Raw genomic sequence first — 26,676 nt, forward strand, 5'->3', positions numbered from 1 at the left:
AAGAGCTGAACATTATAACTAGTCTTTAAAGTAGATTTTTCTAATTTTTGATCACTTTTTAAACTCATCTCTAACTACTTCCTAATCGTGTTTTACATAGTACCATATGTTGGAAGCAGAGAGTTAGGAAGAGATAAACATTATCATTGGTTTTTAAAGTGGTTTTCTTACCTTTTATTTGCAGCAGCATGAATGGTGTCTAGTGCCATTAGAAAGTGGTTCTTTGCTTTCAGTTCATTTCAAGTTATTTATTTCTTTCAAGCTTTTTCTTTGCAGTTTAGAAGATAGTTAGAAATCACCTATAACACACACTCACTCATCTAGAAATCACCTTACACACACACTCACTCATCTATTTATAAAAACTCCATTCCATCTTAGGAAGATAAATTGACCACAAACAACACCCCCAAACGACAAAAAGATCTAAGAGGTTACTTAAGTACATATAGTACACCTTCACTTCATCAGCTTACGAGCTCCGGGTTGACAATTAATGACATCAATTTAGAAACACTAAATTGACTAAACATTTTGGCGTCGTTGCCGGGGAAGTGAAATTAAGTAGCCATATTCTTAGAAAAAAAAACATAAAAATTTCAAGGAAAGAAGTTGATAACCTATCAAAGTATGCTCTCCTCTTGCACTGCAAGGTGATCTGGAGGATCAGAAAAGAGAAAGTTATTGATTTGGTAGTTTCTTGAGTATGCTCTCTTCTTGTACCTAGAGTGAACTGGAAGATCAGAAAAAGAACTATTAACTTGACTTGAAGAAAAATAATAAAAAAATGACATGCATAGAGCTAGAGATTCTAGGGGAAGGTTTTTAGCTAGAGCTCGAAGTTCAATTTTTACAAGTCCATCTGCTTCAAGGGATAGACAAGAGACACCTCCCTTATCTCCAACCGACACTCCTAGTCCTAGAATTCCTGGAATTCAAGAGCCAAGAGTTGACTCTCCTACACCTTCTATTGAATTTGAACCAGGAAGAGACTCTTCTCTTTCTCCTACAGAAAGACCAATTGTAATTGAGGAAGTGGAAACATCCGAAGAAGAAGGAGAAATCTCTTCTCATTCACCTTTTGTAGAGGAACCAGAAGATTTTGAAATCCCTAGGAGAACCATCATGGCAGAGGAAGAAGGAGGTGGTAGAGGTAGAGGTAGAGGAGGAGGAAGAAACAACAACAATAATAATGGAGGTAGAGGTCCCCTTGGAGGAGGAAATAGAGATGGGGATAATTCATTTGGGTTTCCCATTGTTAATGAGGATTCCCGAGCCACTATGAAAAACATATCACCATCTGTCCTCCCAAATTTCCATGGGTTAAGAACTGAGGACCCTGAAACATTTTTGTTTGAGTTTGAAGTGGTGTGTCGAACTTATGATTACCTGGATGACTCTCAGAAACTCAAATTGTTCCCTTCAACACTGAAGGATCAAGCCTTGAAATGGTTCATGGGGTTACTCACTCAATCCATTAGGTCTTGGGATGAAATGAAACAAACATTTTTGGATAGGTATTTGGACTATTGTATGCCTACTAATCACAAGGACGAGGTTTTTAAAATGATACAAAGAGAGGATGAGAGCTTAGAAGATTTACTTGAAAGATTTCAATATAATTTGAAAAGAGCAAAAATGAGTAGCTTGGATGAAGAGACCTTAAAAGCCCTCTTATTAAAAGCCATTAGGGATGAATGGATAGATATCTTAAACATGATGGGGAAAGGGGATATTTCTCAACTTTCACTCAATGATATAGCAGAACTTTGTATCCATCTCTCAAGAGGCAAATCAAAAACTCAAAAAGGGCCTAGAGATCCTTCTCTCCTTAGGGCAAATAAATCTGCAACAGGATCAGTAAGTAGGGCTGAAATCGGCAATATGCTTGATGAATTCAAAACTGACATCTTAGGGAGTCTTAGTGAACAACTAGATACCCTTAAGATTCACAATAAACAAAAAGCAGAAGCTGAGGCTTTGGCCATTTTTTGCCCGAAATGTAGAAAGAAACATGCTTTAAGGGAATGTCCCTTGGACACACACGTTGTAGAAACATGTGTAATTTGCTCAGAAACTCATGAGACTAAGGATTGTCCTTCAATACCTGGCCTCAAAGCAGTCTTTCAAGAGGATCCAAGTACACTTGAATCTCTCTGTTTTATTGCAAGGAGACCTTGGCAAGGGCAACAGAATCAAGGGTTTAACAACTCTATGAATTCTCAATCCCAACCAAATTGGAATCCTTGGCAACAACCTTGGCCTCAACCTCAAAATTCTTTTCAAGCATGGATGCAAAGCATGCAAAATCCTTATGGGAGATTTGCTCAATTCTATCAATATCCTCCATCATTTCAGAATCAGCAGGCTCCACAACTTCCAAATCAAGGTCAACAACTATCATTGCCATACCCTCAACAACAACAACCTCCTCCACAAAATCAAAATTCTCAACTATCGCTTCAATCCTAGCAGAAATCAAATCAACTTCCCTCTCAGCCATTACTAGATCCAAATAATAGGAACCCTCAAAATGCTTACATGATGGAAGGTCAACCATTCCCTACCTATATGGTTGTTCCTCTCAATGAAGTACAACTCAGATCAGGTAGAATCTTAGATCAACCTTCTACAAGTGTTCAACAACCAAGCATTTCTGAGGAAGAATCTCTCAAAGTCAATAAGGGTTCTGAAGTATCACTTCAAAACCAAAATATCCAAAAAGAAAAAGAAAAAGAATCAACCTCTACAACTCCCATAGTTGAGCAACCTACACCTTTAGCTACACCTCCTTTTCCTGAAAGATTACAAATTGACAAAGGAGTGGAAAAGCAAATATGGGTGCCTGACTATAGTTTTCTAGATGAATTGAAGAATGTCTGTATCAAGATCCCCTTGTTACAAGCCATTAAGGAAATTCCCATTCTAGCGAAGACAATAAAGGAGTTGAGTTTGAAGAAAACAGGAAAGAGAACCAGAGATACCAAAAGGATACATCTAGTTGGAAAAATTGCAGACATTATGATGGGTAAGATTACCATGCAAAAATATGTGGACCCCGGTAGCCCTATTGTCAAAACTCATATTAATGGGGTTGAAATCCCAAATACTTTGATTGACTTAGGAGCCGCTATCAACATCATGAGTAGACAGACCATGGATCAGTTAAAGCTTCCTAACCTTCTCTTTACACCTACTTTACTGCAACTTGCAGATAGATCAATCATTAAACCTGATGGTGTATTGGAAGACATTCCAGTCTCCCTAGATTCTTGGGAATATCCAGTTGATTTTATGATTTTAACTCCCAAGAACAATCTAGGAGGACATCCTCTTATTTTAGGAAGACCTTGGCTGGCCACAGCTGATGCTTTCATAAGTTGTAGGTCTGGGGACATGTATATATCAGATGGTAATTCCACCAAGAAATTCAACTTGTATCCTCCAGGAAAGGCAATAACAGAAATAGGAGAAGATGAGTGGGTTGATGATGAGGATACTATTCAACCTGTCCTAACCATCTCTGAGATCAGTGAGGATAGTCAAATTATAAATACATTAGAAAATTTTGAAATACCTTTAGAATATGACTCTACACAGTTTCAGTTAGATGTAGACATTGAATATCTCTCCTCTAGACAGATGTCTCTCTTCTCAATGGAAGAGTTTGGTAGTTCTACAGTTGAAATCCTTCCAGGAAAACCATTGAACATTAACAAAAACTTGGAAAGACCACAACAAGAAGAATTAACTAAACTGTTGCAAAAACATTCCACTGCATTTGCATGGGAATACACTGACATGAAAGGAATCGATCCTAAGACTTGTATTCATCACATCTATATTGAAGAAAACAGCAGACCTATTAGGCAACCACAAAGAAGGATGAATCCAAACCTTAGGGAAATCGTGAAAGAAGAACTCCAGAAATTGCTCAAGGTAAACTTCATTTACCCCATTTCAGATAGCCAATGGGTTTCTCCCTTGGTTATAGTGCCCAAAAAGAATGGTAAATGGAGAGTTTGCATTGATTATCGAGAATTGAACAAGGCAACCTTAAAGGATCATTTCCCTCTACCTTTTATTGATCAGGTACTAGACACTTTAGCAGGTAAAAAGTATTTCTCATTCTTGGATGGTTTTAGTGGGTATAATCAAATTCAGGTAGCACCTGAAGATCAAGACAAAACCACATTTACTTGTCCTTGGGGAACTTTTGCCTACCGAGTACTCCCTTTTGGATTGTGCAATGCACCCGCTACATTTCAAAGGGCTGTACTAGGAATCTTTTCAGAGCTGATTCATGATTGTGTAGAGGTATACATGGACGATTTCACAGTTTATGGTAATATATTTGAAGAAGCTTTGGAAAATTTGGAAAAAGTACTGATAAGATGTAAGGAAACAAATCTTTCTTTAAGTCATGAAAAGTGTTTTATGATGTTTACTGAAGGGATTGTTTTAGGACATCATATTTCAGGAGATGGGATTAAGGTTGATAGATCCAAAGTTGAAGTCATCTCTAAGTTACCTGTTCCAAATTGCCAGAAAGATGTTAGAAGTTTTCTTGGGTTTACTGGATATTACAGGAGATTTATTGAAAACTTCACTAAGATAGCATCTCCTCTTTTCAAATTGCTTACCAAAGACTGTGAGTTCAAATGGGATCCTGAGTGTCAATCTGCCTTTGAAGCTTTAAAGACTAGAATATCTGAAGCACCCATCTTAAGGGGGCCAAATTGGAAACTCCCTTTCCACATTTCTACTGATGCTTCAGATACAGCTCTAGGAGCTGTTTTGGGACAAAAGGATCTGATCCCTTATGCCATTTATTACACCAGTAAAAATTTGACTCCCACTGAGTTAAATTATACTGTTACAGAAAAAGAGTTCTTAGCTGTGGTACATGCGATCAATAAGTTTAGACACTACATAACCGGCTATGAAACCTTTGTCCATACTGATCATTCTGCCATAAGATATTTAATGAACAAACCTGTTACCAATGGTAGAGTTACAAGATGGCTTTTACTCTTACAAGAATTCAACATTACTGTGTTAGATAGACCTGGAAAACAAAACACAGTAGCTGATTTCTTGGCTAGAATCCAAAACACTAATGAGGATTCTCCAGTAGAAGATAAGTTTCCAGATGAATACTTGTTTGCAGTAACCACCAAAACTCCTTGGTATGCAGATATGGCTAATTATCTAGTTACAGGGAAGCTTCCTCTGCACTTATTTCCTAATGAGAAAAGGAAAATCATTCAGGAGAGTTCACATTATTCTTGGATTTCTAATGAATTGTTCAAAACAGGGCCAGATTGTATAATCAGAAGGTGTGTTCGGGAAGATGAAATGCCTGACATCCTTAAGGCATGTCATGATGAAACATGCGGCGGGCACTTTGCTGACAAGAGGACAGCCTATAAAATCCTTTCTCTAGGATATTATTGGCCTTCTCTCTTTAAAGATGCAAAGCAGTATGTTAGAAGGTGTGACAGCTGCCAAAGAGTTGGGAGACCAACTCCTTCAAATGAAATGCCACTACAGCCTCAGGTATGCATCGAACCTTTTGAGAAATGGGCTCTAGATTTCGTTGGACCAATTAATCCACCATCAAAGCAAAAGAAGTATATACTGGTTTGTACTGATTATGTTACTAAGTGGGTAGAAGCCAAGGCATTGCCTTCTGCCACTGAAAATTCAGTTGTTCAATTTCTTTTTGAGGATATTTTCACTCGTTTTGGTGTCCCAAGGGAAATTGTAACAGATCAGGGCAGCCAATTTACATCTAAATTGATGGAGAAGCTGATGGAGGAATATAAGATCAAGCACAGAACATCTACTCCCTACCATCCGCAATCCAATGGCCAAGTGGAATCTACCAATAAAGTTCTTGAAGGCATTATCACCAAGACTGTTCATCTTCATAGAAGAGATTGGGCGGAAAGGCTTCCTGAAGCCTTATGGGCCTATCGAACCACATGGAGGAACACAACAGGACATTCTTTCTATGAACTTGTTTATGGGAAGGAAGTCCTGCTCCCCATTGAGTTCCAAATCAAGACCTTCAAGATGGCAGTCCAATTGGGAATGAGCCTCTCAGAAGCCCAAAAACACAGAATGGACCAGCTAAATGAGCTAGATGAAATAAGACAAGATGCAATTCTAAGGACCGATCTAGTTCAGCACCAAAGATCTAAATGGCATGATCGTCATATCAAAGAAAGAAAGTTTCAGAAAGGAGATTGGGCTCTATTGTTTGATTCAAAATTTAAGGACTTCAAAGGAAAATTTCAAACTCATTGGCTTGGGCCATATGAGGTTGATGAAGTCTTTAGTAATGGAGCAGTTCCAGTGAAAACTATTGATGAATTTCATACTCCTCTTATTGTGAACGGCCATAGATTGAAAATCTACCAGAGGCCACTCTCAAAAGAGGAATTTTTCAAGTTGTTTAAAGAAGATTCTGCAATCAGGTTGGTGGAGAAGGATTCTTCTCCTCCATCAGCCTAATCTTTGGTTTTTGAAAAAAAAAAGAAAAAAGAAAAAAAAAAAGAAAAGAAAAAAAGAAAAAAAAAGGGAATAAGTGTATAATCCTGAAAACCAATCTCTGATTGGCAGTCTTATGCAGAAAACCTGAGGTGAAAATCAGGGTCACCTGACACCTCATGTTTTCCAAAAAACAAATCTCTCTCTCTTCCATCTCATTTCGCCTTTTCATCCACTTCATTTACCATCTTATTCATTCAACCACTCTCACTCCACCTCATTTCTTTTCATTCATCCATCCATTACATTCCATTCCATCAATAAAGTCATTGTCAGATTTATTTTTACGCAGCTAAAGTTGTTTTGTGCAGTCAAAAGGGTATTTCTGCAGTTTCTGCATCTGAGGAGCAATTCCGCAGCCAATATCCCAATTCCGCAGCCAATACACTTTCTGTACCTGCATAAAAAGACATAGTCTGTTTAAAGAAGGAATCTGCAGTCCAAAGGTCATGTAGCAGCAACAAATAATGAAAGGGTAATGTCAGATCAGCAAAAGGAATCAAAACGCGGACACCTAAAGGTATGATCTAACTTCTAAACCTATGGTTAAACATTTTGCATAGTTTACGGGTTGTGTTTTTTTTGCCATTCAATGTAATGATTGCCAATCCTCTCCATTGCTCGACCGAAATCCCTGTATCTCTCAATCTTAACAGCCACCATTTATCACGATTTAAAAGCCCACACACGGCTGCATTTCCATTCAAATTTTTGTACCTAAGTGACGTAGGCAATTGTACTACGACTCTCTGCGTTGTGATTCCGCAGCCAAATGTACACTCATGACCGAAGTTGTAGGACTTAACCGTTTCTTCCCATCATTCATAACCCTCCTACGCATGTATTATCTCATTCACACAGTTGTTTCACTTCCGCATTTTCCTTGCTTTCCACTGCTCTGCCTTATTCACCACTCTGTCATCGTAACCATACTCTGTTTTCATCTATCTCCTCTGCTAAACTTTGACCACTGTTATGAATGTATTACGACTGTTGTGTTGAAGCCGTAAGACTACTGTGTGGAAACCACTGTTGAAGCCGTAAAGCTGTTGAGTTAAAACCACTGTTGAATCCGTATAACCCTTTCTCAAAGAGTATTAAAACAGAGCCAGAGAATCGATGGGTAAACTTCTGAGGGCAGAGCCAGAGGGCTCCAAATTTCTGGAAGGATATCCCCAAGTCAAAGACCCTTTGCAAAAGGCAAATTGGCTCCAGTGCATTCAAAAATTCAAGGGTTATCATAGAGAGGTCACAAAGACTTTTGCACGTTCTTTCAAGGAGAAAGACAACCAAGTGGAGATAGGAGATCTGAAATTCACAGTCACCGAGAGCAGTTTGGCACAGGCCACTTCACTACCACAAACTGGAGAGAGATGGTTCAAAAACCGATCAGTACAAGACCAACAATGGAAGCAAATTCTGAAGAATCCAGGTATGGACACTAGCATCTTTACAAAAGGAATCCTTGTTAATCTTGTCAAAGAAGAATGGACAGCTCTGCTTCTACTAGTACAAAAATTCTTTACATGTGAGGGAAGGTTTGGAGTTCTATATGTTTATCATGCAAAAATTATGATGCATTTCTTAGGAGAGCATGACATTAACCTTCCATACTTTTTACTCTCAAGCCTTAGAAAAATGTGCTCAATAGTCCAAAGAAATCCAAGAAACATTGAGCCACATTTATACCATCATGGGCTTGTCAAAATACTAGTTGAAGATCAATTAAAAGCCAAAAGGGATACCTGGGAAAGATTCCTTGTGAGAAACCACTTTGAAGAGGCAGGAGAAGCCTCAGTGCCTAGAAAGAGTAGAAGAAAAAGAGAAGAGGTTACCCCTGAAACTGCTGTCCAAGAAGAAACTGTCCAAGACCTTGTTGAAGAAGAAAATGTTGCCCATCATTCTGAACATGAAATTGACCCTGAACCTGCTGAAGACATTGATCAAACAGCTCAAGGAATCATTGCAGAAACCCTGCAAGAAATTGTACAAGAAGCTGCTCAAAAGAAAAAGGAGAATAGGAAGAAACAAAAGAAAAATAAAGGAAAAGCCATAGCCCAAGAAACCTACCTTACTCCTGAGAATTCTAGTGAAGAGGACACTCAGCCATTGGCACATAGGTTGGCCCAACTTCATGAGGCTTCCCTTTCCAAGAAGATGCAAAAACAAAAACAGAAGCAACAAAAAGAAAAACAGAGCATCACCACCGTGAGAAGGAGCAGCAGGTTACAGAGAAAAATGGGGGCCATAGAGAACAAAGAGTCATTCTTTATTGACTTGAGCACACCTCAAAAGGTTGCTACAAGACTTGACTTTGAAAAAATCTCTCCACATGTTGAGCAGGTTGAGACTAGTACTCCACGTGAGGAAAATCCTTTTGAGCATGAGCCTGAATTTGAGCATGAGCCTAGTCCAAAGAGGTCACCAGAGATTGACCCAGACCAGCAAAGAGTATATAACTACCTGGAAACATTAGAACAAGCTGCTGCTGGTCCAAGCACTGTTCTACCTCTTGAACAGCAAGTTCAATCACTGAAGCAAGAAGTATTTGAGCTAGAGGTACTAAATCGCCACATCAAACAAGAAAATGAAAGACTGAAGGAACAGAGCAATGTGGACAAGATGGTCCAAGATAACACCATGCTTCATATGGGCCTTTGGCAAAAGGAAAACAAAAAGCTCAAGAAGAAATGCAGAAAGTTAAACAGAGCTTTGATCAATTTAAAATTCAGATGTTTGATGAAAAGACCAAGAGTCAATGTGGCCACACAGAGGAAGAAGAGAAGACTAGATGTCTTAGCAGAGGCATCTCAGCAGGTGGACTAAACAATGTTTTCGTTGCATGAGGACATGCAACACCCTCGTAGTGGGGGTATGTAGAGCCTCTAACTTGCACTTGATTATCCATCATTACCTACAGCTTTTCTTCACTTATCCCTCTCTTTTGCTCTATTTTCCGCCCAGATCATTACATTTGATGTCTCTAAGCATAATTAGTTAACTTTGCTTATGTTTTACTGTTGGTTTAGATTTTTGACATATAAACAGAGTTTTCGCAGCTGTTCAGCAGTTCCACAGCTGTTCAGCAATTCCGCAGCTGTTCAGCAGTTCCGCAACTGTTCAGCAATTCCGCAGTTGTTCAGAGATTCCGCAGCCTTTTTGTTGTTTGATATGCTCCACGTGTCCTCTCAAGGAACGAGCCACATGGGCATGTTGGGTTGGATGTACACATGGATTGTATGCTATTGGTTGAGCCAAACCAGTCACGTATGCCCTTGGTCAACGCAGGTATTCCCTCGGTCAAACGGTCAAGTTCTGAACGGTGGCACAGGAGCCGTGAGCAGTTGGGACACGGAACTGTAGCTGGCACCTCTTCCCTGCCACGAGGACAGCTAAAGACAGGATCCAAGCATAGATTTGTCTCCCATGATGACCGTTTCCCTTAAAAGTGCACGGATTTACCTACGTGTTTGTTGCACAAACTAGTTAGCTATGACTTCGTGTTGCTGCGTAGTTAATAGGTTAAGCTGTAGTTGCTTAATACACGCAGAGAGTAGTTGCCTCTGTGCTTATAAATAAGCGTGTGCCAACGCTTGTAGATTAGCTTTTGGATTATTGTAATTGCTGCGCTGATTTTGTATAAAAACTCTGTTTTAGAAGGTTGTTCCTACAACACTTTTCACTGTATTTTTGACATGCTGTTTTTATAAAAGAAGACTGTTCTGTTCACCTTTTCGTAGCTGATCTTCTAAGTTGGTTGCGTGGATGGAGGGCCCCCATCTATGACAGCCCGTGTACATAGTGTTTGGTTTCATTTTCATGCTTTCAGCAATCTTTATTTCTTTTATCATGTATAATAGTTTGATTTCATGTCATTTTATTTCCAGCATTCATTTTAAACTGATCAGTATTCTTTTTGCAGGTTTTTAACCCGGGATTGTTTTGTCTTTGTGTATTTGCTTAATATCTGATGGTATTTTCAGTTGACAGATTCAAAGTTGCTGCCTTTACTTTATTTTCATAGCTGATTTCTAGTTTAGTTTCTCAAAGTTGTCTGCTAACATATTGATGGTCTCTTTATCATAAATTGTTCATCTTTTAGAGATCAGAATACTAATAAATTACAGCTGGCTTTGAGTACTTTTCAGACTAATCTTTAACTACTTTTTAATCATGCTTTACATAGTACTATATGTTGGAAGCAGAGAGTTAGGAAGAGCTGAACATTATAACTAGTCTTTAAAGTAGATTTTTCTCATTTTTGATCACTTTTTAAACTCATCTCTAACTACTTCCTAATCGTGTTTTACATAGTACCATATGTTGGAAGCAGAGAGTTAGGAAGAGATAAACATTATCATTGGTTTTTAAAGTGGTTTTCTTACCTTTTATTTGCAGCAGCATGAATGGTGTCTAGTGCCATTAGAAAGTGGTTCTTTGCTTTCAGTTCATTTCAAGTTATTTATTTCTTTCAAGCTTTTTCTTTGCAGTTTAGAAGATAGTTAGAAATCACCTATAACACACACTCACTCATCTAGAAATCACCTTACACACACACTCACTCATCTGTTTATAAAAACTCCATTCCATCTTAGGAAGATAAATTGACCACAAACAACACCCCCAAACGACAAAAAGATCTAAGAGGTTACTTAAGTACATATAGTACACCTTCACTTCATCAGCTTACGAGCCCCGGGTTGACAATTAATGACATCAATTTAGAAACACTAAATTGACTAAACAGAACTGGAAACATTTCTATGTATGAGTCATGATTAAATAATGATGCGAACAACTGATAGGAAAGTAAAGTAGAAATTAAAAAAGATATCTTTGGATCAAGTGTTGTTTATTAACTAGAATTACCTAAAGAAAAGGTGCAATGTTAAAAGAAAACAACTGTTGGTGTGAATCTGATATAATATAGGTGTAAATGGAAAAGATAGCTTTAGGATTGTTTCTACAACCATAGATTTCCTATCTACAAGGAGAAGAGAGGATTAAAATGCTCCATCTGTGAGAATGAAACATACTAATAACTAGAGCTTAGTGCGTGTCAGGTTCTACAGTCTCTCCAAAAAATAAATTATTGCAAACAAATAATGAACCCAGTAATGGGGGTTTTGTCTTAGAAAACTTATCCAGGTACGAGAAAATGAAACAACCCACCTTAGAAAAAGAAAGGAAAAAAAATAAACTAATTTTAGGTTCGAAATTTGAGTATAATGTGGATGGCAACTATGTCTGCTACCTGGGTTATCCCAAAGGCCAGGTTGTTTCTAACAGCCTCATTAGCAGTTCCAGGATGAAGAGTAGTCCTGCAACATAAAATAAACTATCTAATTGAAAATTTAAACTCTTCACCCGAAAAATTAAACAGTTCACTTTCAAACTATTCTAAATAAATAACTAACCATTCACACTGAAAACCAGATGTTAGGCCCCTATACTACTAGTGTAACCCCTTATTGTTATTAGTACAACCCCCTTATTATATTTTTGTACCCATGTAGTCCCCATATTGTTATTATTGTGCCCTTACATTATTATTGTTATGTTGGCTTGATTATATTATGACCCCTTAGACTCCTATATATAGAAAGGAGGTCTTTTCATTTGTATCATCGAAGAATTATTCATTTGTGTATTGTAAAGGAGGTTTCCCCCTCGAAGAGGCTTATTTCTAAGGCATCGATCTATCTTTTCTATCTTTCTTTGAGCTGGTTTCATAACACCAGATGACTCTGGTGGATACAAAATGCATAATCGCCAAGAATTTCTGCTAATGAACTCGACATGAGAAAGAAACCCTTTGGGCTATTGATAATCTTGGAGATAACACATTTCACAATATGGAACCATTAATTGAATCTCAGAGTGTTAATGTTCTGAAATAGAGGTTAATGTGATCATTAGGACCCTAGAAAAAGAAATGTAGATAGATAATCTCGATATATAACATTAGACAACTAGAAATTTGTGGAGAAAACTTACAATAGTTATATATTAATGGAGCTAAACCAGTAGCAAGAATATGTCATAAACTAACCGATGCCAATTTTAGTAGGGTTGAAAATAAAATACAGACAACAAGTGTAATTGAAACAACCAGAAAACCTGTTACTTTAATAATCCTCGTACTCTTAAAATAGCACCAGCAATATCCACCTGGTGCAGAGAAATTAACAGAAAGGAAGAAAATATGAGTAAACCAAGTTTATACCATATAAGTTAATAAGTTAACAATGGCATAATAGAACATGGAACCAGTTTGAACTAAGAATCGAAAATAGAGACGTGCATAAATATACCCTCAACTTGAAAATGAGAACAACAAAGACAAACCCTTCGTTCTTTAAAGTCTGAAGAAGAGAAATTTCAAAGGTTTGCATAGATCTTGGCCAAACCAACAAGCGAATAAAAATGGGTCTTGGGACTACCTAGTCCTTCCATAAGTGGAAAAATTTATACATTTATTAACAATAAACCAGGAGAATCCCCTTAAATTACTGAGTGGGATTATGACCATACAAAACCCAAGAATGACCATAATGTAGCGAGAAATCAACCTGGCAATCCATGAGGTTGGGTCATCACAGAAGACCCAGGAGCAGCTGCCATCACAAACCCCCTGGAGATCGACCGACTCACTCGTAACATGAAAACCCAAAACCTTAGTTATATGCTAAAGAGATAAAATGAACAAAAGCACAATTCATCCATGTTATAGTAAAAGCCCTCATTACCTAAGTCTATTGTAAGGAGGGTAGCCCTAATTTGTGACCCAAACGTCTACTAGAAGAGAAACGATTCTTCTGAGCCATGACTATCATCAATGGGTAAGTCTATAGTAAATTGAGATGAGAGAAGGGACTAGGAGTAACCTTCTCCAAGGGAAAGCCAAGTAAAAGCACTGGAGACCATGTCAACCCACCGTATAAGCCTGAGAAACACTGTAAAGGCAGTATCGATTAATAACTACGACAACGTCTGGCTAGGTTTCTGGCTACAGGAAGTAGGGGCATGAAGAGGTTGCAAAGTCATTTTCTTGACAAGGCATTGCAATGAATGACTGTGCTCGTCCATATGCCCATCAAAAGTTATCCTAATTACGATTCAAAATACTTGAGCCGTTGGATTTCCCAATTGAATAATGACTGTGGGATGGCTTCCATGTGGCAGACCTTGTGGAGCACACCTGGAGGGCACAAGGATGGCCTCGAGAACCATTCCCAACACTCCATGGTCATTAACTTATTTATAAGTCATAATGTAAGCCATGCCAATTGTATTATATGTCAAATTTCCAAGGACTGATTATTCATTACATTATAGAAGTCATAGTTATACGGTTTATAAAACATAGGATCTATTACTAGTGATGTTTAACAATTAGGTGGTACTTTATTATTGTTATTTATGTATCTATGAATTGACTTGAGATAAACTTGTTAGATGATCCAAAAATACAAATTTTATCATAGGTTATAAAATTAGAATAAAATAATTATTAATTTAAGATATTAAATTAATAATTATTATTCTAGAATGTTTAATTATTTAATGGAGACTTTTAGAATTAGCATATTGTTGTAACTAGATATGACTCTCCAAATGTGTCGTATCTTAGGCTCTATTAGAGGAGATTAGTTAGCTAGTTGGTTTGAATAACATTTATTGTAAATGGACACTTGTTATTTAATAAGTGATCCATAATTAGAGGTAGTTAGGACATGGAGCTTATAAATAGCTCATTGCAAGAGTGTTTTGTTGTTCGGGTGTAAACTCTTGCAAAATCAATTATGTAATTGTTTTTTTCTGATTAATAAAATACGTGTCTGAGGACACTTCTGCCATTATTGTGCCATTATTTTCTGATTCCGACAAACTTGAAGGCACCAAATCTTATAAAACATGGCATCGTCTTATTGAAAGCACACTCATTTACAATGAATTATGGGAAGGAATATGTGATGGAGATGTTAAGCCGAATAAACCCACAGATGCAGATGCACTGGAAAAATGGGAAATCAAGAATGCTAAAGCCTTAGCTCTTATTAAATCGTCTGTGAATGATGAAATGTATGTTCATATAGAAAATGCCACAGATGCATGGACTGCCTTGAAAACTTTTAAAGACCTCTTTGATACTCAGCCTGAATCAAAGAAGGTTGATCTACAGTTAAAATTGTTGCAACAAAAATTAACTGAAGATGGTGATATTCTTGAATATCTCTCCAGACTTAAGAATATTAAGCCGGAAATTATTAATGCTGGTTTTCCCGCAATTGATGATAGCTTTATGGTCACAATTGTGATTGTTGGGCTTCCTTCTTCCTATACGCATTTTTTAGAGACTTTACAAGTAACTAGGAAATTAGAAAAACTAAAGTTTGATGAACTTTGTGAAATGTTAAGTCAACATGATAAAAATTTTAGGAAGAAGAAGAAATTTGGTGAAGATGTTTTTCTCACAGAAGCCAGCACAAGTAAGTCATCAGCAGATAGTTCTCGAGGAAGAGGTAGATGGAATCATAATCAAGCAGCTCATAATCGAGGTCGAAGCCAAAGCAGAGGCAACAATTTTAACAGAGGAGGAAGAAATAATTTTCAAGGTAGAGGAAACAACCAAGGAAGAGGCAATTTTCAAGGACAAGGATATAATAATCAAGGTAGAGGACAATCTCAAAATAGAGGTCAAAGCAGAGGCAGAGGACAATCTTCAGGAAGAGGAAGAGACTTAAGTCAAATTGTGTGTCGAAGATGCAACAAAGTTGGCCATTATGCTGAAGATTATCGAACTTCACTTAATAAAATTCCCAAGTTTCAGCAGCATTCAACACAATTTGCAAATGATCAAGATGAAGATAACTCAGAATATGTTTTTACTTCCTCACGAGCATCACAAATTTCATCTCATCTTAGAAGTGACTATGAAGATGCCTGGATCTTGGATTCCGGGGCAACTCAGCACATGACTTGTCGACGTGATTTTTTCTGGAATTTTCAAGAATGCCACCTTAATTCAATTTTTCTTGCTGATGATACAAAACATACTCCTTATGGAAAAGGAGTAGTAAAAGTTTTTCTCCCTGACATTGGAGAAAAAATGATTTCCAATGTATGGTATGTACCCAGTTTCAAGAAAAATTTGCTCTCTTTAGTCACGATTCGACAAGCAGGACATCAGGTGATTATGGAAGATGGTTTAGTGAAGATTAATTCAGTGAAACAGAACTTGAAAACAGTTATGACAGGTTATGAATATGGAAAACTGTTACGGATGAAAGGGACAGTTATTCCACGACATTCTGATTTTGCAGGGGCAGTGACTACAGGTATTTGACCTATCAGACTATGGCATGTAAGATATGGACATTTGAATTTTGAGAGTCTTTCTCAATTGCAGAAACAAGGAATGGTTAAAGGACTTCCCACATTCAAAAGGGAAAATGCAAAATGTGAAGCTTGCATTTATGGCAAACAAAATCGAGAAAGTTTTCCAACAAGTTCATGGTGTGCAAACAGGCGGCTACAACTAGTTCACAGTGATGTTTGTGGTCCACTACAAACTTCATTTGGTGGTTGCAAATATTTCTTACTATTCATTAATGATTTTAGCAGAATGACTTGGGTTTACTTCTTGAAGAACAAGTCAGAAGCATTTGATAAGTTTAAAATTTTTCGCCAACTTGTTGAAAATGAAGTCAAAGAAAAGATAAGTACTCTCAGGACGGATAATGGGGGAGAATTCACTTCAAATGAATTCAAAACTTATTGCAGTGAAAATGGCATAAGACGACATCTCACTAATGTTTACACTCCACAGCAAAATGGAGTAGTCGAAAGAATGAATCGCACTTTGTTAGGAATGGTGAGATCCATGTTAACATTCAAGAGGTTAAGTCCAACATATTGGGCAGAAGCAATTCATACAGTTGTCTACTTAAGAAACAGATCTCCAACTGCTTCTTTAGACGGAATCACACCTTATGAAGCTTGGTTTGGTTTCAAACCTCGAGTTAAACATCTTAGAGTTTTTGGGTCAGTGTGTTATGCCTTAGTTCCGAAAGAAAAACGAACTAAGCTTGACTCAAGAAGTTTAAAATGCACAATGATTGGCTATTCTGATGAGAAGAAAGGGTATCGTCTTTTGACCAATGGAAAATTCATTGTGAGCAGGGATGTCATTTTTTATGAAACAGAGAGTAAGAGTGCTGAAGAAATTGAAAATCTTCTTCACAAATTAGAAACTAAGGGAAGTAAAAGAAATGGAAAAATGCAAAGTCAACCAACTTCACCAAATTGGTATGAACTTGATTTTCCTTCCTCTGACGATGAGTCATCCAGTCCATCTACATCAACAACATCATCTGGGTCTTCTAGCAGTTCATTCGCATCTCCAAGCAGCAACAGTTCTTCAGACATTGAGTCTCCACATTCTTCACCTGAACGACGTACATCAGTTTATATTAATCCTCTTTACAATGACGGGGACTTTACAGAAGCACAAACAAGTGAGCACCAACTTCCGAAATGGGCAGTTCAACTTTTGAAAGATGTAAAGCCTGATGAACAGAATAAAACTGGCACCAGAAGGACACATAGAAGTGAAGGCAATTTTGCCTTGATAGCAAATGATTTTACTGAACCTTCCACATACAAAGAGGCAGTAAAACATAAAGAATGGCAACAGGCTATGGTTGAAGAATATCAAGCAGTAATTGATAACAACACTTGGAAACTTGTTGATTGTCCAGCAAATGTTAAACCCATAGGATGCAAATGGGTTTACAGAATTAAGTATAATCAGAAGGGTGAACTTGAAAAGTATAAAGCACGACTTGTCGCAAAGGGTTTTGCGCAGCAGGAAGGCATTGATTATGAAGAAACCTTTGCTCCAACAGCTAAATGGAACACCATCCGATTAACACTTGCATTGGTCGCTCAAAAAGGATGGAAAGTTCATCAAATGGATGTGAAAAGTGCTTTTCTCAACGGGGATTTACAGGAGGAAGTGTATATGACCCAACCACCAGGTTTTGAAATTGAAGGACAAGAACATAAAGTCTGCAAATTGATCAAGGCTTTATATGGGTTAAAACAAGCTCCCCGAGCCTGGTGTGCAAAGATGGATGATTACCTTAAGAAAGTTGGTTTTCAACAAAGTGAATCTGATGATACTTTGTATGTGCGACAACAGGGCAAATATCTGGTAATTCTTGTTATCTATGTGGATGATTTGATCATCACTGGAAATCATGATGATCATATTGCACAGGTCAAAAAGGAGTTACATGCAGGTTTTAAGATGACATATTTGGGATTACTTCACTACTATCTTGGAGTTGAAGTCTTCCAACGTCCACATCATATTTTCATTTCTCAGAGTAAGTATGCCGCAGAGATTCTTCAGCGATTTGGCATGCAAGATTGCAAGCCCGTTCTCACCCCCATGGAGCAAAACTTGAAACTTTCAAAATTTGAAGGGGGGGAAAAGGTGGACAGTACAACTTACAGACAGTTGATTGGCAGCTTGATTTATTTGACAAATACTCATCCTGATCTATCTTATGCAGTCAGTATTCTTTCACATTAATGCAGGAACCACGAGACAGCCACTGGAATGCAGCCAAAAGAGTTCTTTGATATATCCAAGGAACAAAATATTTTGGTCTTCTTTACACAAAGACTAAAAATTTTGTACTTGGTGGATATTCTGATGCCGACTTTGTTGGGAGTATTGATGATCGAGCATCAACATCAGGTTATTTAATGAATATGGGGTCAGCAGCAGTATCTTGGAGTTGTAAAAAACAAGCTACAGTGGCCACTTTTTCAGCAGAAGAAGAGTACATTTCAGCATGGGAAGCAACATGTGAAATTGTTTGGTTGCACCGAATTTTGCAGGACTTGGGCATTTCTCAGGGAGAAGCTACATCATTGTTCATTGACAACCAGTCAGCCATCAAACTTTCCAAGAACCCAGTTTTTCATTCAAAGACAAAGCATGTGGACACCAAGTATCATCATATCAGGTCTCTCATTGCCAAAGATGTCCTCAAACCAGTTTATTGTCCTTCTGAAGATCAGATCTCCGACATTTTCACAAAACTGCTTGGCAGAATAAAATTTACGAAGTTCAGGGATGAACTTGGTATCTGTTGTAATGTATCTTTGGATCATAGGGGGGAATGTTAGATGATCCAAAAATACAAATTTTATCATAGGTTATAAAATTAGAATAAAATAATTATTAATTTAAGATATTAAATTAATAATTATTATTCTAGAATGTTTAATTATTTAATGGAGACTTTTAGAATTAGCATATTGTTGTAACTAGATATGACTCTCCAAATGTGTCGTATCTTAGGCTCTATTAGAGGAGATTAGTTAGCTAGTTGGTTTGAATAGCATTTATTGTAAATGGACACTTGTTATTTAATAAGTGATCCATAATTAGAGGTAGTTAGGACATGGAGCTTATAAATAGCTCATTGCAAGAGTGTTTTGTTGTTCGGGTGTAAACTCTTGCAAAATCAATTATGTAATTGTTTTTTTCTGATTAATAAAATTACATGTCTGAGGACACTTCTGCCATTAAAACTATTAGGTGTTACAGGATCTCTCGGCTCATGTTATATCCTTATTTAAGATGGATCTATGCTAGTTATAAATATCTATATTTAAATATGAAAATTCTAATATGAGCGTCCTAAAAACATATTCATTGAGTATAATTTTTATCTAAAAGTTTAGTTTAATGTATTATAGTTAAAATGAAGCTGAGGTTTGTGAGGTGCCATCAAGTCCAAAGGGGGAGATTGTTGGCATTATGTTTCTGGTATGGCTATATGTTACAAATGTTGTACTTGATGGCAACTCCCGTGGCAAGGCCCTCAATTTGTTGAAAATAAAGAAGTACGCAGGAAATCAGTTCAGAAGGTGCGTACCCGCAGGTACACCATGCAGGGACCGCGTCCAGATATGCAGGCCAGCCGTTCAGGAGGTGCGTCCCCCCAGTGCACACATTTCAAGGCAGAGAAAAGCACACGTGGGGTTTCTTATGTTTTACTCTTGGTATTTAGCCAACGGTTTTGGGTTATTACGGTGTCGGCTCGTGGTATTGTTCCATGATTTTAGGAGGAGCTTGCCTATATAAAGCAAAGGAGATCACTTGGCTAAGCATCTTTTGCAATTGAATATCTTTAGATCTGAAATATTGGGTTATGGTCTTAAAAGCTTGATCTATATGAAAGGGAAGTTGAAGGCGAATCTGTGAAGGGTGATCTCTCGAGCGCATGATCAGATCTGAGCAACTGTGCCATTCTGGTAGACTTCCTATTCGGCCCTAATCAGAAGGACGCAGGTGTTTAACAGAAGAGTTGCGTGGGGACGCAGAGCAGAAGAAGGAGACCTGCGTCGGTACGCAGAGCAGAAGAAGGAGACCTGCGTCGATACGCAGAGCAGAAGAAGGAGAACTGCGTGGGTACGCAGAGCGACTAAGGTTCAGGTGCGTCCGTGCAGTAAAAGTACGCGGCGCGATAGTATTTTCAGGTGCGTCCATGTAGTAACAGTATGCGGCGCGATAATATCTCTGGGTGCGTCCCTGGAGTAATACTACGCAGCGTGGTTCAAGGAACAGTGCGTGGGCACGCAGTTCGGCAGAAGGATCCCTGCGGTTATACGCAGGAAAGCAGAAGGTGAACTGCGTAGCGACGCAGGCCACAGAAGGGAAAACTGCGTATCTGTCTTAAAATGTTCTGTTGACTGAATTTTTCAGTTGATAAGGTGTTCCAGGTTAGTTTTGTTATTGTTGATCTGATAACTGTAGTGGTCTGTAACTTTTATGTACTTGATGATCATTTGATGCTTTATGAAAAGAAGTAGGGGGTTGTAGCTCCCTTCCAGGAGAGACTGGAAAACGAGAGAGAGAGAGAGAGTTGTAGCTCTCTGCAGGTTGCACCCTGCGTACTGGTAAAGGACTGCACCAGTACAAAACCATTGTAAAAGAAGTTTCTAATTTGAAAGAAGATAGAGACATATTACAGCAGGTGGTTTTCACCCACATTGGGTTTCCACCTTACATCTTGTGTTCTTTGGTGTGACTATTTGTTTTCTTTGTTCATGCTCATTATTTTATGGTACTGACATGCAAAAATAATTCAAAGAACAAATAAGGAAGATTTGTTAAAAGAATTAGATAATACTGATTCACCCCCCCTCTTAGTATTATTGTCAACAATTGGTATTAGAGCAGGTCCTTCAGAGAAGCTTGATCGCTTGAAGGTGGATCGTTCATCATGAGCAACTACGAGAGAGAAGCATCAATCAGGCCACCGGTTTTTGATGGGACAAACTTCAATTATTGGAAGGTAAGAGTTACTGCCTATCTTCAATCTCTTGGTACAGAAGTTTGGGACATCGTAGAGACAGGCTATGCTTTCCCTTCAGCTACTCCTACAGATGCAGCCGAGAAAAAGAAGTATGAAACAAATGCGAAAGCAGCCAGTACTCTATTAGGATGTATATCTCAATCAGAATTCATGAAGGTAATGCACTATAAATCCGCAAAAGAAATATGGGACAAAATTGTCACGAGCTATGAAGGAGACGAACAGGTAAAGCGTGCTAAACTTCAAACTCTCAGAATTCAGTATGAGACTCTCAAAATGTATAATGATGAAAGTGTGGCTAACTATTTTCTTCGGGTAGATGAGGTTGTTAATTGTATGAAAAATTTGGGTGAAGAAATAAAAGAGGCTATTGTGGTTGAAAAGGTCCTAAGATCATTGTCCCCCAAGTTTGAATCTAAAGTATCTGCAATAGAAGAAAAGGAAAATCTATGAATTCTTACTATGTCTCAGCTACATGGGATTCTAACTGCTTATGAAATGAGAAAGGGAGGTCCATCAGACAGAAGAGAAGCTACTTTCAAGGCATCAGGCAAAGGAGATTATTATGAAGCAAGCCACGTCCCAGAAGAAGAGGAAGAAGAATCAAATTTCGTCAGAAATCTTTAAAGGGGTTCTGGAAGGTTCAGAGGTAAGTTACCTTTTAAATGCTTTGCTTGTGGAAGAGTAGGTCATTATGCTGCAAAATGTCCTTATAAGGATAAAGGAAAGGAACCTGCTAGATGGAACAAGAAACAGAACGCAAATAAGAAAAGCTACTACACTCATGAAGATAGTGATGGTCTATCAAACAGTGATGAAGATGAACAAGGTAATGAATATAAGTTGTTAATGGCATTTGAAGATGATGATTATATGGATGCTATAGATGTGGATAACCTTTATGATGAAATTACTAGACTCAAGAGATGTATAGAAGAAAAGAACATGATCATTGATACTCTACAATTTCAAATTGATGAGAAGGAAAAACATCTTGAAAAATTAGAAGGTGAAATTGTTGGTCTTAGAAAAGAGATTGAGAAAACAAAAGCTATTAATCTCAAGTTTGTCAAAGGATCTGAAACTTTGGATGAGATTATCAATGTGCAGCGGTCTCCACTAAACAAGACAGGTCTGGGCTATAATGGAGAAACTTCTCAAGCATCCACCTCAAAAAGTTATCTTGATGCAGCAAGAAGAAATGAGCAAAAGAACAATGAAGATCATCAGGTAAAGCAGGGACGAATTACAAACAGAAACTATCAGGGGCAATCCATCTTAAGGGTGAACAAAAGCTACAACCAACCACACGTAAAATCTTCTCAATTTGGTTCAAGAATGGATGAAAATAGAAATTACAATCAGTTGGCTGGTAGATTTGATAACCGTAGAAGTTTCTTCAATGGACAATGCTTTTCTTGCCATAACTTTGGTCACAAAGCAGCTCAATGTGTTGCATATAAAACGATCATGACTAGGGAAGCTCAAAAACAAAGAAGTATGACAGGGATTACAAAAAGGACCTATAACAACTTTTCGGTTCTTGAAAATGAAGTTGAATGTTCTATTTGCAATAACTTTGGTCATGAAGACTCTGAATGCAGAAGCAGGTTTCAGCAGAAAAAGGAACAAGCCTCAAGCACAAAAACATGGAGAATAAAGGAACCTCAAACAGAAAGACGTGGGATAACTTTTTATGCAGAGGGACAGGAAAATCTATGGTACATTGACAGTGGATGTTCGAAGCATATGACAGGTGATAAAGAAAAACTTGAGTCTTATTCTGCTCTAGAAAAGGGAAAGAAAGTCTCTTTTGGAAATGATACTCCTGCAACTATAAAAGGAAAGGGCATTGCTCAGTTAAAAGAAAAGGTCAAGGCTGGAAATGTTTTGTATGTTGATGGTTTGAAGCATAATCTTCTAAGTGTCAACCAGATGTGTGATCAAAGAACCGAGGTTATATTCAGATCAAATGGATGTCTTGTTCGTGATCTTGATACAGGTAAAACAGTGATCAAAGGTAAAAGAACTCCAAATAATCTGTACATATTTGAAGAAGGACAACAACAATGCTATCTGAGCAAGGATGATGAGCACTGGTTATGGCATCGGAGGTTGGGGCATCTAAGCTTTTCACAAATAAGGAAAGCATGCAAATATCAGGCAGTTCGTGATCTTCCAGATATCAAAATTCCTGACAACACCATATGCAAATCATGTCAGTTTGGAAAACAAACCAGAACTAACTTTCCAGAGAAGGAAGGATTAGCTAGCATGCCTCTTGAGCTAGTTCATACAGATACATGCGGTCCATTCAGGAAAAGAACACCTAGAGGAGAAGAATACTTGATATTATTCATTGACAATTTCTCCAGGTTTGTCTGGCTATGACTTATGAAGCACAAAGATGAAGCATTCGAAAAATTCAAATCCTTCAAAGCCTTGGTTGAAAATGAATCAGGTCACAAAATTAAGTGCCTCAGATCCGACAGAGGTGGGGAGTTTACCTCAAACGAATTTTTCGATTTCTGTGAAGAACATGGGATAAGAAGAGAATTCTCTATAGCTAGAACTCCTCAGCAAAATGGAGTTGTGGAAAGAATGAACAGAACAGTCCAACAAATGGCTCGTGCTATGCTTGATGAATCAGGAACTCCCGCAACTTTCTGGGGTGAAGCTGCACATGCTGCGGTTGTTATTCTCAACAAAACAAATGTCTGGGTGAACAACACTCAAACTCCTCATGAGCTCTGGAGTGGTAAGACTCCTTCGGTAAAGCACTTCAAAATCTTTGGGAGCAAATGCTATATCAAGAATACTGATGAGCAACTTGGCAAACTTGAACCTAGAGCAGATGAAGGCATTCTTCTTGGTTACTCTCCACATAGCAAAGCATACAAATGCTACAATAAAAGACTTGGCAGAATTGTTGACAGCATTGATGTAGTGGTTGATGAGAAGGGATACATTCCTAGGCAAGTACATCATGAAGACATCGAAGAAGATGAAGGCTACCCTCAAAGACAGAATGATGAAGAAGAAGAACCTCAAGAAGAACCTCAAGAAGAACCAGAGGAGCAGACTAGAATAGAAGAAAAGACTCCATCCAGATATGTTCAGAAGAATCATCCAGAATCTCAGATTATGGGGCAGAAAGAAGCAGGTGTACAAACAAGAAGAACAGTTGCAGAAGCTTCAAGCTATTTGGCATTACTCTCCTCTACTGAACCACAAAGTGTGAAAGAGGCATGCAAAGATGAATGTTGGGTGAAGGCAATGGATGAAGAACTTGAGCAGATCGAAAAGAACAACACTTGGGAGCTGGTTCCTAGACCAAAGGATAAGAATGTTATCGGAACAAAATGGGTCTTCAAAAATAAATTGAATGAAAATGGGGAAGTAATTAGAAACAAAGCCAGACTTGTTTGTAAAGGGTATGCGCAGCAAGAAGGAATAGACTTTGAAGAAACCTTTGCTCCTGTTGCAAGACTTGAGGCCATCCGAATGTTCCTTGCTCTCTCAAGTTTTCAAAACTTCAAAGTATTTCAAATGGACGTGAAATCAGCCTTTCTGAATGGAGATTTGGAAGAAGAAGTGTACATTGAACAGCCAGATGGGTTCATTCTTGGAAATGATCCAAATCTTGTATGCAGATTGAAAAAGGCTCTCTATGGTCTCAAACAAGCTCCAAGGGCTTGGTACTACCGTTTGGACAAATATCTTCATCAACAAGGTTTTTCAAAAAGATCGGCAGATAGCAATCTTTATATAAAAGTTGAAAATGACAAATTGCTAATACTTGTTGTGTATGTAGATGACATCATTTTTGGGAGCAATGAAGAAGCTATGAGTCAAAACTTTGCCTTGGTCATGCAGAAAGAATTTGAAATGTCCTTGCTAGGAGAACTGACATATTTCCTTGGTTTGCAAATCCAACAAAAAGAAGGAGGAATATTTTTATCTCAAACCAAGTATCTCAAACAGATTTTGAAGAAATATGGTATGGAAGATGCAAAACCAGTATGTACACCCATGGTCACAGGATGTAGCCTCAGTGCAAATGATGAATCTGCAGCAGTACATCAACCAACCTACAGATCTATGATTGGAAGTTTACTTTATTTGATAGGTACCCGACCGGACATCATGCATGCAGTTGGAATAGTTGGAAGATTTCAGGCAAATCCGAAGGAGACTCATCTTCAGGCAGTGAAGAGAATTTTCAAATATCTTCAAGGGACTCAAAATTATGGTTTATGGTATCCTAGAGATACAGATCTTACACTTCATGCTTATACAGATGCAGATTGGGCCGGAAGCGTGGATGACAGGAAAAGCACAAGTGGTGGTGCGTTCTTTATGGGTTCCAGACTGGTATCTTGGTTCAGCAAGAAACAGAGTTCAATTGCCTTGTCTACAGCTGAAGCGGAATATGTTGCTGCTGCATCTTGTTGCACCCAACTCCTTTGGATGATGCAGACTTTGCAGGATTTTCAAATCACTTGTAAACCACCAATCCCCATCTTATGTGATAACACAAGTGCAATCAGCATCTCAAAGAATCCTGTTATGCATTCAAAAACCAAGCACATACCAATCAAGTACCATTTTCTCCGGGAACAAGTACTTGAACAGAAGGTCAAGTTGGAGTATGTTCTTTCTAAGGAACAAGTTGCTGATATTCTCACCAAACCATTGCCCAGGGACACTTTTGAATACCTCAGGCAAAAGCTGGGGGTTGTTGATGCATCATCTTATTGTTGAACCTTTTCTGATTGATGGTACAGGTTCAGGGGGAGCATATAATGCATTGTTGGCATTATGGAGAATGGTCAGAAGGAGATCTTGGAAATAGCTGCAATATGTCTCTATCTCTTTCATGGTGGATTATGGTTCTTTGTTGCAGATCTGGTTCATTTTCAGGGGGAGCATGATCTTAGGGGGAGCATACCCCTTTGCCCTTGATGTCAAAGGGGGAGAATGAAGCTGAGGTTTGTGAGGTTGCCATCAAGTCCAAAGGGGGAGATTGTTGGCATTATGTTTCTGGTATGGCTATATGTTACAAATGTTGTACTTGATGGCAACTCCCGTGGAAAGGCCCTAAATTTGTTGAAAATAAAGAAGTACGCAGGAAATCAGTTCAGAAGGTGCGTACCCGCAGGTACACCATGCAGGGACCGCGTCCAGATACGCAGGCCAACCGTTCAGGAGGTGCGTCCCCCCAGTGCACACATTTCAAGGCAGAGAAAAGCACACGTGGGGTTTCTTATGTTTTACTCTTGGTATTTAGCCGACGGTTTTGGGTTATTACGGTGTCAGCTCGTGGTATTGTTCCATGATTTTAGGAGGAGCTTGCCTATATAAAGCAAAGGAGATCACTTGGCTAAGCATCTTTTGCAATTGAATATCTTTAGATCTGAAATATTGGGTTATGGTCTTAAAAGCTTGATCTATATGAAAGGGAAGTTGAAGGCGAATCTGTGAAGGGTGATCTCTCGAGCACATGATCAGATCTGAGCAACTGTGCCATTCTGGTAGACTGCCTATTCGGCCCTAATCAGAAGGACGCAGGTGTTTAACAGAAGAGCTGCGTGGGGATGCAGAGCAGAAGAAGGAGACCTGCGTCGGTACGTAGAGCAGAAGAAGGAGACCTGCGTCGGTACGCAGAGTAGAAGAAGGAGAACTGCGTGGGTACGCAGAGCGACTAAGGTTCAGGTGC

This window comes from Pinus tabuliformis, chromosome 8 (assembly GCF_031772625.1).
Source record: "Pinus tabuliformis cultivar Carrire ecotype Pingquan chromosome 8, CPIR1, whole genome shotgun sequence".
Classification (NCBI taxonomy): Eukaryota; Viridiplantae; Streptophyta; class Pinopsida; order Pinales; family Pinaceae; genus Pinus; species Pinus tabuliformis.